Source organism: Erpetoichthys calabaricus, chromosome 9, assembly GCF_900747795.2.
Source record: "Erpetoichthys calabaricus chromosome 9, fErpCal1.3, whole genome shotgun sequence".
Classification (NCBI taxonomy): Eukaryota; Metazoa; Chordata; class Cladistia; order Polypteriformes; family Polypteridae; genus Erpetoichthys; species Erpetoichthys calabaricus.
In genome coordinates this window covers 176,542,743-176,558,872 of record NC_041402.2, presented here as the reverse complement: position 1 = coordinate 176,558,872, position 16,130 = coordinate 176,542,743, and the positions used below count along the sequence as shown (strand labels likewise).

Below are 16,130 nucleotides of genomic sequence, written 5' to 3'. Positions count from 1 at the left end.
CGACGCGGATGTGCTCCAGGGGCTTGGTGATGGTCTTCCGGCAGCACTTCTTGGTGTGGCGGAAGTGCTGCCCTTGCACCTGGAAGCACTTCCGGGCGTACACAGTTCCTGGAGCAGCAGCACTTCCTGGTGTGGCGGAACTGCTGTCCTCCAGGGCTCAGGAACCATCCAGGTAGCCCCTTGGTTGGAAATCAGGGGGGCTGCCCTCTTGCGTCCAGGGAAGATATTGCCCCTTTCCCGGTCCTTCCCTGATCCAGGCGCCCCAAGTGGGGCAAGGTCCTTGGTCATCTGCCACAGTAGATAGAACTTGTGTTTATACTATAAGATTAGTTTATTTATTTATTCATTTAAAGGTGCTTTAAGAAGAATGGTTTTAACAGGCTTATTTTTTAATCTGTTAGTTATACAGTACATGAAAACAACATGCTAGCTCAGAGCTACAGGGTTTTGCAAGAAGCCCAATACCATTGTAAAATATAGCTCACAAGGCCCTCCTACAATGGCATGTGAAAAGACTGAGGACACCTAGCCAAAGGAGGCGGGAAAAGCTAATAAAAAGGATGCAAAACTAAATAGTCACTGGCTTCCTGCGGTCAAGTTTAACTGCAACACATTTCTGTGAATTTTGTTTAAGTAGCAGATTGAGAACACTGCTTTCTAACAAAATTTCAGAAAACCTAAAAAAAAAGTCTTAATCGCTTCTGCTTGTCTCTTGGACATTTAGGGACACCGCCTTTCAGTCAACATACAGTATAAATTCAACTTTGTTTTACCACCAGTAAATGCAGGCCATCCTTTTCTTGCTGCCCTGTCCACATCCTCTCAAGAAAACAGTTAGCTATTTAGTTTACTAGGCTAAAACTTATGAATAGTGTATAGTTTTATTAATGTATTTAGTTAGTTAGATAGTTAATTTTGTGGTGTGATATTCAAGACTTTGAATTTAAGTTACTTCAAAAAATTAAACTATCTTGCAAGCATTTTTCCAACACAACTTTACCTGTTTAAATATCTGAGACATTTACTTGACATTATCCCCTCAATAGCAGCTCAGTATTTTTCTTTTGTACTGCAGGTTATGTGTCTACTTTTATCTGATGATAGTTTCCATTTTCTGAATCTGATAAAGTTAAAATTTTCATTGTCTAAATAGTGGGATCTGTTTTTCCACTTTTTTTAGTGGTGTTCAATTTGCATCTTATCTAAATAATTATTGAAAACAGTTTGCTAATTTGTAGATGATGACAGATGTTTCTTATAGTATTAGTGGTCACATTTCAACTGCCAAGTACTTTATTTTTCTTCTGTGGCTTCTAATAGCATTAAGATGTCTGGAAATCCTACGATATGGGGCACAATAGAGCAACATGTAAGAACAGCACTGGTACTTTTTTGCCTTTTTATTATTTTGTCTTTTTTAAAACTGTAATACTTGATTGCCATAATAATGTTACTTGAATGGAATTTGATTTGGCAAAGCACTTCAGTTTAAGCATACAATATAAGGACAAAAGTAATCATCATTGCCTGACAGTGCACACATAGCCAATTTTACAAAAACAAATTTAGACAGATATTTTAAATTGTTATCCCTCACAATCTTTAAATTGACATTGTATCAAAGTAAAGTGATATATATACAGTATATGAAACTCCACAGAAGAATATATGCATTAGGCTGTCTGCATTTTTAAATATTTTTTTCATATTTTTGTATTTGCTGATAGTTTGAGACCTCGAGTCATTTTACTATAGGCAATTTACAATTTACTGCTTATCAGCTCTGGCTGTTGTGTTTATAGCAAACACTTATCAAAAGGAAATATGACATATGCATTTATTGGCCTGCTGCCTGTTCAGTAATTGGTGATTCTTCCACGTCAGATTGAAGTAGGCTTATATTATTCTAGCCTAGCTCACTCCCACTGGAATTACAGCATAAGCTGAAAAACAGTTAGAGATGGCCAATACATTACATGCACACAACATATACACCAACTAAATAAAGCTTTATTAGTGAAATAGAAAATCCATATTACTAAACGAGAATGGTAAACCGGATGGACGCAGGGACATGGGCCGTGGACGCAAAAGACGTAGTGCGCAGGCGCCACACAAAGCCCCCCCCCATAGTGAAATGGGAGAGACTACGCACATGCGCCACACAAAGCCACCCCACCCCCCCCACACCAGAGCAAAACGGGAGAAACTACGAACCGTCAGAGTAGGAAACAAAATAAAACGTCATAAAGAGGATAAAGAACAGGGACAAACACATGAAGAGCAGGTTACAGAACAAAGCCCCATAAAGGGATTAAAGAAACAAAGCACCCCCCCCCAGTGAAACGGGAGAGACTACGCGCGTGTGCAGACACCACACAAAGCCCACACACCCCCCCCCCCGCACCAGAGCAAAACGGGAGAGACTACGAACCGTCACAGTAGGAAACAAAGTAAAACGTCATAAAGAGGTTAAAGAACAGGGACAAACACATAGAGAGCAGGTTACAAAACAAAGCCGTAGAAATAAAACACTGAGTAGGAAACGAAGTAAAACTTCATAAAGGGATTAAACAACGGGGACGAACACATGAAGAGCGGGTTTAGGATGATGAAAACTGGAATGCGACAGCTACAAACAAACCTGGACACTAAACACATGCAGACCAGGATACAGAATATAAAAGCAGAAACAACGACAGTTAAACGTCCACAACACACAGCGGAGGCGGACCCTGAAGGTTCAGGCGCCTACATCGGCCGTCAGAACGCGCAGTGAAGTACAAAAGGCAAAGGCGCCTACACAGCATGGTAAGAACCGACATAATACGGAAGGCGCAGGCGTCGTCGCCATATTGTGAGTGGTACTAATGCGTAGATCTAATGAACATGGACTCCTACAACGCGCGTCTCAAACTGCATAGGCAAAGCAGGCACGGGTTCAACACGACACAGCTCGAGTGCCCGAGATACAAACACGCGACTGCCTGGATATAATTAATGAACGCAAGTGCCTACAATGTGCGTCTGAAATGACGCAAACCAGGCAGAGACTCCTCCAAAAAGAAAGAGCTCGACTACACGATATACGAACTGAAACAAATAAAATCGCCACGAACCAGGTGTCATTATAACAAAAACAGAATAAAGCGAGGTCTCAAATGAAAGACAGAGTGGAAAGCACAGTAAAACGTCATAAATGGTACGGACGGGACTCCGTATTACCAGTGGAGAGCACCAGAGTGACACGGGCGAGCGCTCCGTATTAAACGTGCGTCATCCTCACACCTGGCTGCCCAGCGGACACGGGTTCAAAACACCGGGGGTAGGCGAGCGAAGCGAGCAGGGGGCAAAGCCCCCTTGTATGGAATAATAATCAACAATCAACAATCACTATCCCATTGGAGTCGTGCTTTAAATGGTCTCATAGCTATTTAGGCTCTCTTTATATAGTATTTCACCTACATTTATTAACACACCTAAAAGTACTTAGCTTATAACAGGAAAAGTGTTTAATTTAATCTTAGACACTAAATAAGACAAAAGAGAGAAAGTAAGGAACTAGAGAAAAATGTAATAGACTAGGCCATTGACAAGGTACTTTTGTGTAAATGTTCTTGATGTATTTTTTCAAAGAAACTTGATGGGATGAAGCAAATGCAAATGCAACAATTTTTATCCATTTCTAGCCTGAAAGTATCAAATGGAAAAATGTATTCATTTTTAATTGAAATAACTTTATTAACAAAAAACTGGACAAAGTAATAAGTCAACCTGCAGTCCATGGCTCGACGATGGACAGTTGCTGCTTAACACTCACTGTCTCCTTTGGTCTGCTAGCTCATCCATGGACATTTTTCTGTAAGACAGATAAAGTCACCTAGAAAGAAAGTGGCTATGCAGCTCAGCATCACTTTTCTTGCCTTCAGCAACAGGACCGCATATTACTGTTCATACTGACTGGATTTATTTGCATTCTACAGTTGTTTACTCTTAAGAAGTTTCACTGGCTTTAAAAATATATCTAAGTTTAACTTCTTTCTTTAGGGGTTGAGTTCCCTTCAGTTACTGATTTGGATGAAGACAAAGGGCTGCTTGTTTAGTGCTGGTAAAAGTAAAATAAAAAATGTAGTTCTTAAGGTGTGTATGTATCAGCAGAATTCAATTGGTCACATATTTTATCACTTTTAATTTCATGTTTTGTCAGGATCCCCTCAAGGTTGCTGGATATCATGGCCAGCCTGTACACTGGTACTGTAAGTGTTGTGTAGAGTGGAGGCAGAACCTCTGCATTTTTACCAGTTGATTCTGGGGTTCGTCAGGGGTGTGTTTTTGCTCCTACTCTGTTCAATGCTTGCATGGACTGAGTGTTGGGCAAGGTCCAAGTCTTTAGAGTTCTGGTGCTTCCTGTCTTGCTATATGGCTGTGAGACATGGATACCATTCAGTGACCTAAGACAAAGACTGGACTCCTTCTATACTGTGTCTCGTCTGAGAATTCTTGGATACTGCTGATTTGACTTTGTATTGAATGAGCAGTTGCTCATAGAGTTCTGAATGAGGCACATTATCTGCATTGTGAGGGAGCATCAGTTACGGCACTACAGCCATGAGGCGTGATTCCCCAAGGGTGATCATTATTGAGAACCCAAGTGGCTGGACCAGGCCAAGGGAATGCCCATGTAATACCTGGCTGCGGGAGATAGATGGTCATGTCCGGAGGGTGGGACTGGACCGCATGTCTGCCTAGGGGGTTGCCAACCAGAATACAGAGCTGTTTTGTCGTGTGGTGGGTGCAGCAACGCACTGTACTAGTGCATGCTCTCCAACCTGACCTGACCTGTATCCAGTGCATTTTATTATTTAGATTACATTGATTTAATGTAAATGTTTTGAGAACAGAATCATAAAAAAGTACACTAATTATACTCACCGATTCAAACTGAAAGTTTGTCCACAAGTAGTCGTATACTATTCAGTAAGACAGGCAAAAAGATTAATCATTTTAACAAATGTTCAAAAAGAGTCAAATTTATTAATGGAAGTGCCTTGCATAAACTTTCTAGGGAATGACATCAGAGGCCAACAATTGAATTTGTGAGACTTTATACATCTGAAACATCTGAACAGTAATAAGCACTGAATTAAATAATGGGATTTAAAGTAAATGATTGATCTGTTTTCCCACAGTAAAGCTTTAAATAAATTGCAAAAATAAGGAATATAAACAAATAAATAAATAAAAAGCCCACACCTCAAATGGGTAACATTAATCTGTTGTAGTCAAACATGGAGAGCTACAGTATTTGTGTACAGTATACTGATGTTTTACACTGTGTCTCAGTGCCAGTGCTGAGTTGCTGTAAAAAGGATCAAAACCTTAGTCATACACTAATGAACGCAATGAAATGAATCCTTTCAAAATATTTGCATGTACTTGTGACATGTATACTGCAGGCTTCTGCATACACAAATTACTTTTCAAACCTCAGCCCAGTTGTGGAGCAGAAGACTGAGTGATTTAGACAGGGCCAGTTATGCTTCACAGGTAGTCTCCATTAAGCATTCAATATGCCCAACACAGAACAGACCAGTTATACCATCTAAGGTATAGTCAGGTATTTCTTAATCTGCACATAAAATAAAAATAAATCTCTCTATTATAATAAAAAAATCTTGGGTCGAGATGTGATCTTCTAGTAAAGACACTTTGATGTCCCGCAACACTAGACTTTACAACCTTTGGAAGCAAGACCCGTGAGACGGTGACCTTTGCACGTCACGCCCTACTTACAAACAATTTAAAACAAGATCACAGAAATCGTGTGCTCCCAACTCTTAAACATTTTATACGTTCTAGATGGCACGTCAACGACTAAGCGATGAAGAAAGAGCAGCGTGTCGAAAAGAGACACAAAAGCATTGGAGAGAAAAGAAGGCAAAAAAGAACAATAATAATATATGTGCAAATTCAGAAAATAAGGAAAGTTATAATCAACCCGGACTAAGTGGAATTGAAAATCTTGTAGGTCCAATTGGGGTCAGAAATAAAAGCCTTCATAAAGATGTTCAAAAACGTTGGTGCGATACACATGCAAAGCAGGTTAGAGATTATGAAAGCAGTGGAATTCGAAAGGCTCAAAAAAATTGTTGGCGTGATACACATGAAGAGCAAGTTAAAGAATATGAAAGTAGTCAAATTTGAAAGTATCAAAAAAAAAGAAAGTAACGATCACATTAGCACAAACAAATGGAAATTATTACTCAGTGAAATAACAGAACAGCAAAAAGAGATCGAATATATGGACATAGGTGGTATGTCACAAGTATGTAGATATTGTAAGGCTTTAAAGTTTAAGTCGGAGACTTGTAGATTGTCAAATTCGTGTTGCCATCAGGGAAAAGTAGTGTTGAATCCCAATGAAGAGGCCTATCCACGAGAATTAAAAGATTTGTTCTTTGGTGAAAGTAAAATCCACAAACATTACAGGCAAAATATCCAAGTCTACAATAAACTTTTTGCGATCGCATCATTCAATGCTCAGAACATAGATTTACACAATAATGGACCATACGCTATGAGAATCCGTGGTCCCGCAACAATTAAAGCTACAACAAGTTTAATTTCGAAGAAACCACAATTCGGTCAGGTGTATATTTATTATCACAGAGAAGCATTGCAACATAGAATCGAAAGAGTATGTAACAATTCCCAAGAAAATAACAATCTCTTTAAATTGTATATCCGGATAACCAAACCTGGGGGTGGGTGAGCAGAGCGAGTAGGGGGCGGCGCCCTGTAGTTTATTATAAATTTTTTTTTAAATGTTGGGTCCAAGATCAAATTAGCTCAGCTCATAGTGACTGCCACAGCTTTTTCTTTCCTTTGAAATTAAAACCTAATTGTGCTTTCAGCCTCATCATAAAGTAGACAAACAAATGACATAGACAGCTGAACTTAGGAGAAATTCTAGGAGCAGGTGAGCATAATGCTCCATAATGCTGAGCATACAGTATATACTCCATACTGATGCAAGCATATAACTGGAGAAAAATGAAAGTTTGAATTAGCATTACTGTCTGTTTTGTGGTCATGTTTCAAGTGATGCAATATAATTAATTATATTGCAAGGAAGTAAGTCATGAGAATGTATGGACATGAGGCTTCCTTTAGTCCTGAAGCTCAGTGGGAGAGCCAAAGTGTTTAACCTTAAAAATAAGCAATGAGTGAACATTGATTATTTAGATAGATAGATAGATAGATAGATAGATAGATAGATAGATAGATAGATAGATAGATAGATAGATAGATAGATAGATAGATAGATAGATAGATAGATAGATAGATAGATACTTTATTAATCCCAATGGGAAATTCACATTCTCCAGCAGCAGCATAATGATACAATAAATAATATTAAATTAAAGAATGATAATAATGCAGGTGAAAAACAGACAATAACTATGTATAATGTTAAATGTTAATGTTTACCCCCCCGGGTGGAATTGAAGAGTCTCATAGTTTGGGGAGGAACAATCTCCTCAATCTGTCAGTGGAGCAGGACGGTGACAGCAGTCTGTCGCTGAAGCTGCTCTTCTGTCTGGAGATGACACTGTTTAGTGGATGCAGTGGATTCTCCATAATTGATAGGAGCCTGCTGAGCGCCCTTCGCTCTGCCACAGATGTTAAACTGTCCAGCTCCATGCCAACAATAGAGCCTGCCTTCCACACCAGTTTGTCCAGGCGTGAGGCGTCTTTCCTCTTAATGCTGCCTCCCCAACACACCACCGCGTAGAAGAGGGCGCTCACCACAACTGTCTGATAGAACATCTGCAGCATCTTATTGCAGATGTTGAAGGACGCCAGCCTTCTAAGGAAGTATAGTCGGCTCTGTCCTTTCTTGCACAGAGCTTCAGTATTGGCAGTCCAGTCTAATTTATCATCCAGCTGCACTCCCAGGTATTTATAGGTCTGCACCCTCTGCACACAGTCACCTTTGATGATCACGGGGTCTATGAGGGGTCTGGGCCTCCTAAAATCCACCACCAGCTCCTTGGTTTTGCTGGTGTTCAGTTGTAGGTGGTTTGAGTCGCACCATTTAACAAAGTCATTGATTAGGTCCCTATAGTCCTCCTCCAGCCCATTCCTGATGCAGCCCACGATAGCAGTGTCATCAGCGAACTTTTGCACATGGCAGGACTCCAAGTTGTATTGGAAGTCCGATGTATATAGGCTGAACAGGACCGGAGAAAGTACAGTCCCTTGTGGCACTCCTGTGTTGCTGACCACAATGTCAGACGTGCAGTTCCCAAGACGCACATACTGAGGTCTGTCTTTAAGATAGTCCACGATCCATGCCACTAGGTATGAACCACATCCTCATTGTATAGGTACTGTGTTAAACGATTAAAAAAAAGAAAAAAAATTCTGAGAATGAGCATGTACAAACCACCATAAAATATGTATGCTATATATCATTATAGATCATAAGAACAAAATACATTTTACAACACAAGGAAACTATCACACTTGTCTGTTTAGCTAATAGCCAAATTTGCCCCACAATCGTAAAATGAAATTTATAATACTATGTGCAGTTTATCTCAACATATTATAAAAATTATATTTCATTTAGCTAGGTAAGGGATTTCCAATCATCATCATACTGTGAAATTGCTATTATTAAAATTAATGGATGGGACAATTTTATACTGGACTGCTACACTTCTATTTACCAGTGACTGAAGTCATAAATGAATCAAAAAGACTGCACAAAATCTGTTAGATGTTATCATACTATAAACAAGTGGGAGGATACACACAGTATTTAAGAGCACACCATATGGTTTAAAACTGCCAATGACGAAGAGTGACATTTAGATAGGCTAATCATTTTAGTAATGGCAGGGCCCAAGATGCAGCAGCTGCACCCACTCAAACTCTATGGAAATAACCTATGAGAAAACAGTTCATTCATCTCTTGTACAAATGAAAAACTGCAAGCATATAAGAAAGTAACTCATTCCTAAAATCTTCTTCTTCTAATACATTGTACTGAGAGTCAAAATGCATCAAGGCAGGATAAACCAAAAAGAAGGTAACCATGGGCTAGGAGAAATAAAAAACAAAAGACAGACAGGTTTTGGTAAATGATAACTGATTAGAACCAGACAGTTCTACTACATATTTTAGCCACACATTTATGCTGTGAACCTTGTGGCGGACGGCCGGGTCCCATGCCCGGCCGTGACACCCCTTTGACACTGGGACCAGGGGAGCAGCCATGGGATGCACAATATGTCTCCCGGAAGCGTGGTGCCAACTCTCCAGGGTTACATCGGGGCCACAGGTGTGGGACTTCAGGGCTCAGAGCTGTTGGGCTCTGTGGCCACCACCAGGAGGAGCTGCACGGCTTAATGAGCCTGTGTGGGTTGGAATGCAGCCACACCCGGAAGTGTAGCCTAATTAGGTCAATTACCACCTGGAGCACTTCTAGGAGGGCTACAAAAGGAGCCTGCAGCCACTGCTCAGGGGCCAGTGTCGGGAGGACAAGGACGGGGACGACGACGACGACGACGACGACGACGACTAAGCTGCCTGCCTGCGAGGAGAGGAGAGGAGTAGGAGGAGAAAGAGGGTAGGAAGAAGAAGAAGAATGTGTTTTTGGGACCGTGTAGGGCCTGTGAGACACGGGGAAGTCGAGTCCCACGGCTGAAGACAAGAATAAAATCTTTTCGTTTATTTTTACCTGTGTCTCCGTTGTCAGTCTGTGTCAGGTTGATGCCTATATAGCGCCTTTGCCACAACCTTTAAGTGCTTTTGGATTGAGATCAAGGAACTGTGCAGGCCATATTTGAACCACGCTGAGAAGATATGTGTATTATACTACAGAAAGTATGCATTTAGAAAACAATAGACTATGGCCATAGGAGTGGGCATTGTTAACTAAAATGGGTAGGCACACTTTGCCATTCAAATATGGCATTCAATTTGTATAAATATGACTAATATAAGTCAAGAAAACATTCTCAACACCCTTTCACCTCCACTGCCTTATATTTTTGAGGACAAATGAAAATTGGTCAATAGTATGACTCCCTGAATAGCAAGAACATGGAAAAAATTAAAGGGCTCAATGAGTATAAGATATGATTCTTTGGAAACTGAAAACTAAATAAAATTAGTTATTAGCTAACCACTTGGCCATCACACACTGAATTGCATACTGCCACTTGGAAACTTTTTTATGAATTAGGTTTCACTCTAGAATACACAAAGGATAAGAAGCTGAACCAGCTGGTATTTTAGAGACATGATGGCATCAAGAGGTTATGTGGGATTAAGACTGGAAGACCTTCATTTTTCAAAGCTCTCTCCTTCCATGGTTTCTTTATACAGCACCTGCATACCGTATGCCTTATTCCATTGTGAATAATAAAACACAGTTAAGCTGCAAATTTAACTGAGAAAACTTTGACTTAAAGAGAGTATTTGATTTTCCTATATGTTTTAGAAGGAACCATGCCGACAGAAATATTTTTCTCAGAAGGAAGAAACTATACCCCCATGGGAAAAACAGCACAAAAATTTAAAACACAGTGCCAATTCTAAAGATAAAGCTGTCTTTGCAGAGATTTGTTTTCCCAGTGCTTCATGGAAAACTACATATACAATATACTATGTAAATAAAAAACTGAGACTGCTGTGAGACTGAGACATTTTGGAAAAAGGACTAGGGTTCCTATAGAAAGGAATGATAATCTAGAGACTCTTCGATTCTCAGAGGCTAAGTGAGAGCTTTCTTTTTAATTAGGTTCTAAGAAAGAATATCACGTGAATTGACTGAATTTCTTTCTGATTCTTGTTCATTTTGATCTGTGTGACCTCTAGGGCCTCCGTTCTCCACACTCCAGCTGTCCGCGGGTGGCAGACTTTTTTACTCTGCTGGATGTTGCTTAATATGAGACGACTTAACGAGGGCGTTCAAATTACTGACATGAAATGAAAAAGGCCAAATGAAACTGCTGGCCTGTGGCGGAGAGCACTTTTACACATCAGCTGCTGAGCTGAGAAGACTGCAGTTTGTGTGTTATGAATCTGACTTTTTGAAATTTGTCTTAATGAAAAAACTGCAGTCATGGCACTTTTCACTCACGTCAAGCACTTTTATTGAATCAGCACATTTCATGGCTTTTCCTTCATCTTCTGCTAGCTGCCACTCGGTCTGATAGATCGTTTCACTTCATAACTGGAGCCTATGAATCAAAATGCTACCAGTGAATTCACCTACTTGTTGTCTACTAGCCCTTCAGTGGTTAATTATGAATCGCTCAAGTACAATATAGTGTCATAATGCTACAACACATTGCAAAATATATAAGCTCATTTTACAGCCTGTCAGTCCCTCTTCTCCAGACTGGATTGCATTTGCTTGAGGATCAGTTTGACATTCAGAGCTGAATGTCCATTTCCAATTGTTCATGTTTTAACAAGTTCCAGCTTTCTGAATTTTCCAGTTCTTGTCCGATCTTTACTTTAAAAATAGGACTTGATTTCCTTTCTCCTAAAAGTCCCAATTCCTATAGTAGAGTAAGTTTAAATTTGCTGTGTTTCAGTTCATCATTGTCTAATTATTTACATCCAGGGTGCAATATTGTGCAGTTTTATACTTGATGCCATTCTAAATCCCAGCTTCACAGTTGTCTTGATACAATAATGTCCCCCATTCTTAAACAACAGGATAAAACATTCCAGTTTTTCTTTCTAAACTGGCATCATGTCAAGGGACACTTCTTGTTTTGTACCAGTGCTGCCAGGATGGGCTCTATTACCAGACAGATGATGTTGAATTTGATAAGGAGAAGGACAGCATTATATGATTTTATGGCTATGCTGGCCACCCTGGGCTGTATTGCCCATTTTCCAAACAACACCAAGTCTGGTATATATGTAAGTTTCAAAACCTGGACAGAATTAATTTTTTCTTTTTTTCTAGTTTTCTAGACTCAACTGCACTGTGTTTTATCCCCAGACTGGGCTGTGTTTAAGTTTGCAATTTTTCAGATTATACCTTTTAAGGTGTGAGTCAACTTAAAGCTTCACAGTCTCCAGATTCTGCAGATGGGACTTCATGTCTAGATTTCTACCACCAGATCCTACTGTGCATCTGAGTTTAGTTTTTTTTTAAATAAAAGTTCAGGCTCAACTGTATGTCAGATACTCCGTTTCTCTGAAAGTCTTCTTCACTTGCCTACAGTCACATGTGAAGCTGCATTAATTAGTGCAACAATGACATCTTCCAAGTCCCTGCTATGATTTCATTTTCTGCTGTCTGCAACTGCAAGCAGGCAATATCCAACAACAACAATTTATTTCTTGTATAGCCCAAAATCACAGAAGGAACGCCTCAATGGACTTTAACAGGCCCTGTTTTCTGACAGACACCTAGCCTTGACTCACAAAGAAGACAAGAAAAAACTCCCTAAAAATCAAGTCAAGTCAAGTCAAGTTTGGGAGCATGCATTGGAACAGTGTGTTGCCTCACCCACTACACAATGAAACAACTCGGGATCCCGGTTGGCAGCCCCCCCCAGGCAGACACGTGGTCCAGTCCCACCCTCTGGAAATGACCCTTTATCTGCCGCAGACAGGTGTTATGTGGGTGACCCCTTGGCCTGGTCCAGCCACTCAGATCCCCAAAAATGAGGATCCTGTTAACTGGATCAACTTCAGGGAAACATGCAATATGGCCGTAGTGCAGTAACTGACACTCCCTTACAATGCAGGTGATGTGCCTCATTCGGGACTCCATGAGCAACTGCTCATTCGACACAAAGTCAAACAAACGGAACCCAAGGATTTTCCAGAGAGACACAGTACCAAAGGAGTCCAGTCTTCATCTCAGGTCAGTGGATAGCGTCCATGTCTCGCAATCATATAGCAAGACAGGAAGCACCAGGACTCTAAAGACTTGGACTATCGTCCTTTTGCATAGATATCGGGAGCGCCACACACCCCTTTCCAGCGACCTCATGACCCCCCATGCTCTCCTAATCCGTGTACTGACTTCATAGGAAGAGTCACCAGAGACACGAATGTCACTGCCAAGGTAAGTAAACCTCTCAACGAGGTCGACACTCTCTCTATGACAGACACACTGCTGATGGCCCAAGAGGTCATTAAAGGCCCAGATCTTTGGTTTTTATCAGGACCCTCACAAGCCCAGACACTCAGACTCCTCGCTCAGTCTCTCGAGCGCCCCGATCAGAGCCTCCATTGACTCCGCTAAGATCACAGCATTGTCAACAAAGTCAAGATCCGTGAATCTTTCTTCACCAACAGATGCTCCACAGCCGCCGGACCCCACGACCTTCCCCAAAAATGATGAAAATAAATTCATCCACAAGCTTTTCTCTTGCAGTAAAAATAATACAGTAGTCCACACTCCTGTGTAGCTGAGCTAAGTAAATTCCTTCTATCTGTCACACATACCAGGAAAGTACAGTTCTATGACAAGTTTAAACAGGAGTCAGTCTTCTCCTTTCAGGTAATGCCATAAAGATCCCCACTATCTGACCCGGTAGGGATGGTATTTCATCACTGAAGGCCACACCCTAAGTAGAGACTGAAAACAATATCACTATAATACCCTTCAGAGCACTTATCACCAGAAACCGAAACAGCAAATTATCTCTCTGGCAGGTATGAAACTTTTCACCAGGGAAGGGAAGCAAAAGGAAGCCAGTGTACAGGGAGATGAACAGCAATGTTAATTTAAAATAAGCTGGAGCACCGTATATAAGGCAAACTTTAATATTTCACATGAGCTAGTAGTACACTGTACTGCCAAAATACCCAAGCTGAACATGCATAAAGAACAATCCAAAATAGTTTTTGGTAGATCAGCATAGCATTCCTGACTCACAGTTTGACATCCATCACTAGGTTTCCTTCTGCAGGGAATGTATATATATTTCCCATCCTTGTTTGGGAGCAGTTCTGGACAAACTTGTGGGGTTGGCTGGACATATATCATTTGCCCAGTATGTTTAAGAGTTGGTGTGTACATACTGTATATTCAGACTGTGCTGATTCTCTATAATTCTCTAAGGAAAAGAGCTTGTTTAGAAAATGGGAAGATGGACAACCAGTGTGCATTAAAAAAAAGTAGAATAAAGTAACTTCATGAAAAAATAAATATGTGAACAAATACATATTAATTGAATCATCATTTGTGTTCCATCATCCATTTAATTTATGAATCAATGCTTTCCAGTAAATGAGAGAGGGGTAAGAGACTCCACTAGAAGTAACTGGGGTCAATCCTGGATGGGCAGTGCATTCACTCATACATTTGCGGACTCACAGTGTATCAATTCAGAGTCTTCTTTCACAATTAGAAGTGACTTTGGAATGTAGGAAGAAAGCAAAATGAACACATCAAAGGTAAAAACTCCATACTAAGAGTGCTTTGATCCGGTCATTAATCACGGGTCCAGAGATAGCGAGATTTCAGTGCTATTAGCTGCACCACCCTGCTCTCTCCCTATTAGTCAATTTATTTCACTTACTCACTGATTAATCAGCTGTTAATAGATGTGGAATACATGGTGGTTTTAAACTTTCCTTAAATTTGTAGGGTATGACTGTTGTTTCCACAGTTCTTATTTTGAGCATAAAAACCAATTTGATATATTTGGTTTCCATGGTTCCAGTAAACTGGACAGTTTTTCTATTTACTCAACATATCAGAGTGATTTCACTTTGCAGCTTGACTCTCCTTTCCCTTATAGTTTGTGTTTATTTTAGTATAATTTTACATCTTATTTGAAAGCTTATATCACACATACAAGAATCTGTGGATGTTTCTCAGTTTGTGAGTGCATACAATGTATTGTCCACACTTACAAAACAATTGTGTGCTGTGATTATGTGAGTGCAAAGAAAAGTGTTTGGTTTCTGGTAACATTCTGATTATTTGATTCTCTTTCCATTAATTTATCTTCATGCCTAATTTCTGTGAGATTATGTCTTGCTTTTCTCTATGTTTGACTCATTCCAGCATTCATGCTGACTCAAGCCATACATTCCTACATTTAGTTTTAATGACCCTTCTTCTTAATGAATTAAAGGTTCAGACAGGTCAGGCCCCACCTCGGGATTACCAACAGGCCCTTAGAGTAGAGGGGCATTGAAAAAGGGGATGCTGCACTGTTAAAATACACAGTTGTACCTCTTTAGCACATTTGGGACATTATCCTGTTCAGCATTGATTTTACTGTGTCTCATATAAGCTCCTTTACACCTGGTGAAACTTTTACCACAAAGGAGGAGGATGCCAGTGAAGCACACATTACACTTTGTCTCAGTATGTCACACGGATGTGGTGATGATGATGCTGATTTCAGAAGAAGGGGCTCCTCCAGATCATTAGCAGTTCTGTTGCACACAATTATTTCTGCCTGCCGTGCTGTGAGGACTCTGTCACAGCAGGGCTCCAGAATGTAGACATTTAAAACGAAATAAATAACAGGACGCAATAAAAAAAAATATATAAATAAAATTACAGCCTAATTAGCCAAAGTCAAGTTCCTGAGATGAGGCTTAATAAACATATGAAAGTGACTTTTTTAAAACACTCTCTTGCCTTTCTAGAGATCCTTTTCCCTTTAAATTTCCTTCACCTAGAGATTTCAATGCTGTGAGTAAGCTTGTCATGCAGAGATTCAACTCTCCATGACAAGACTGTAAACAACTCCTACTATATATATTCTTTTTCCCACAATCTCTCAGAACGACTGGCTGGGAGGAGGCCTTTTGCTGAACCTCTTGACAAGTGAGTCCCACAATGAATTCCTAAATGCTTTATTTCCGTATTGCTGCAACACACTGGTCAGCCAAAGGCCGAGTGTCATACACTTATGGGCCCTCTGTGTTGTCTCCACCTTTCAGTTTTGAAATTCCTTCCGAATGAAGGAAACATAGACCTTGTGTTTGGCACTGTAAATTTTTTAAAATGTATGCCCTGAGATAAGAATTTTTAAAAGATCCAACTTATGTAAAAAATGAGAAAATGAGAACTGTTATCCCAGACTTTAGGAAAAAAATAATTAATAGGGAACAGATCTCAG

At 40.2% G+C, this 16,130-nt stretch overlaps 2 protein-coding genes across 5 annotated transcripts in view; one reads left to right on the top strand and one right to left on the bottom strand.

Moving 5' to 3' along the window:
* The window catches only part of LOC114656856 (40S ribosomal protein S25), a 1,002,297-nt gene extending 990,174 nt beyond the window's left edge, over positions 1–12,123 (top strand). The window contains exon 5 of the mRNA XM_051931933.1: positions 12,112–12,123. The gene's annotated coding sequence lies outside the window, so the exon portion shown is untranslated. The remainder of the gene's footprint in view (positions 1–12,111) is intronic.
* grik4 (glutamate receptor, ionotropic, kainate 4) overlaps positions 1–16,130 on the bottom strand; it is a 539,446-nt gene that overhangs the window by 247,549 nt on the left and 275,767 nt on the right. The gene's annotated exons all lie outside the window — the stretch shown is intronic.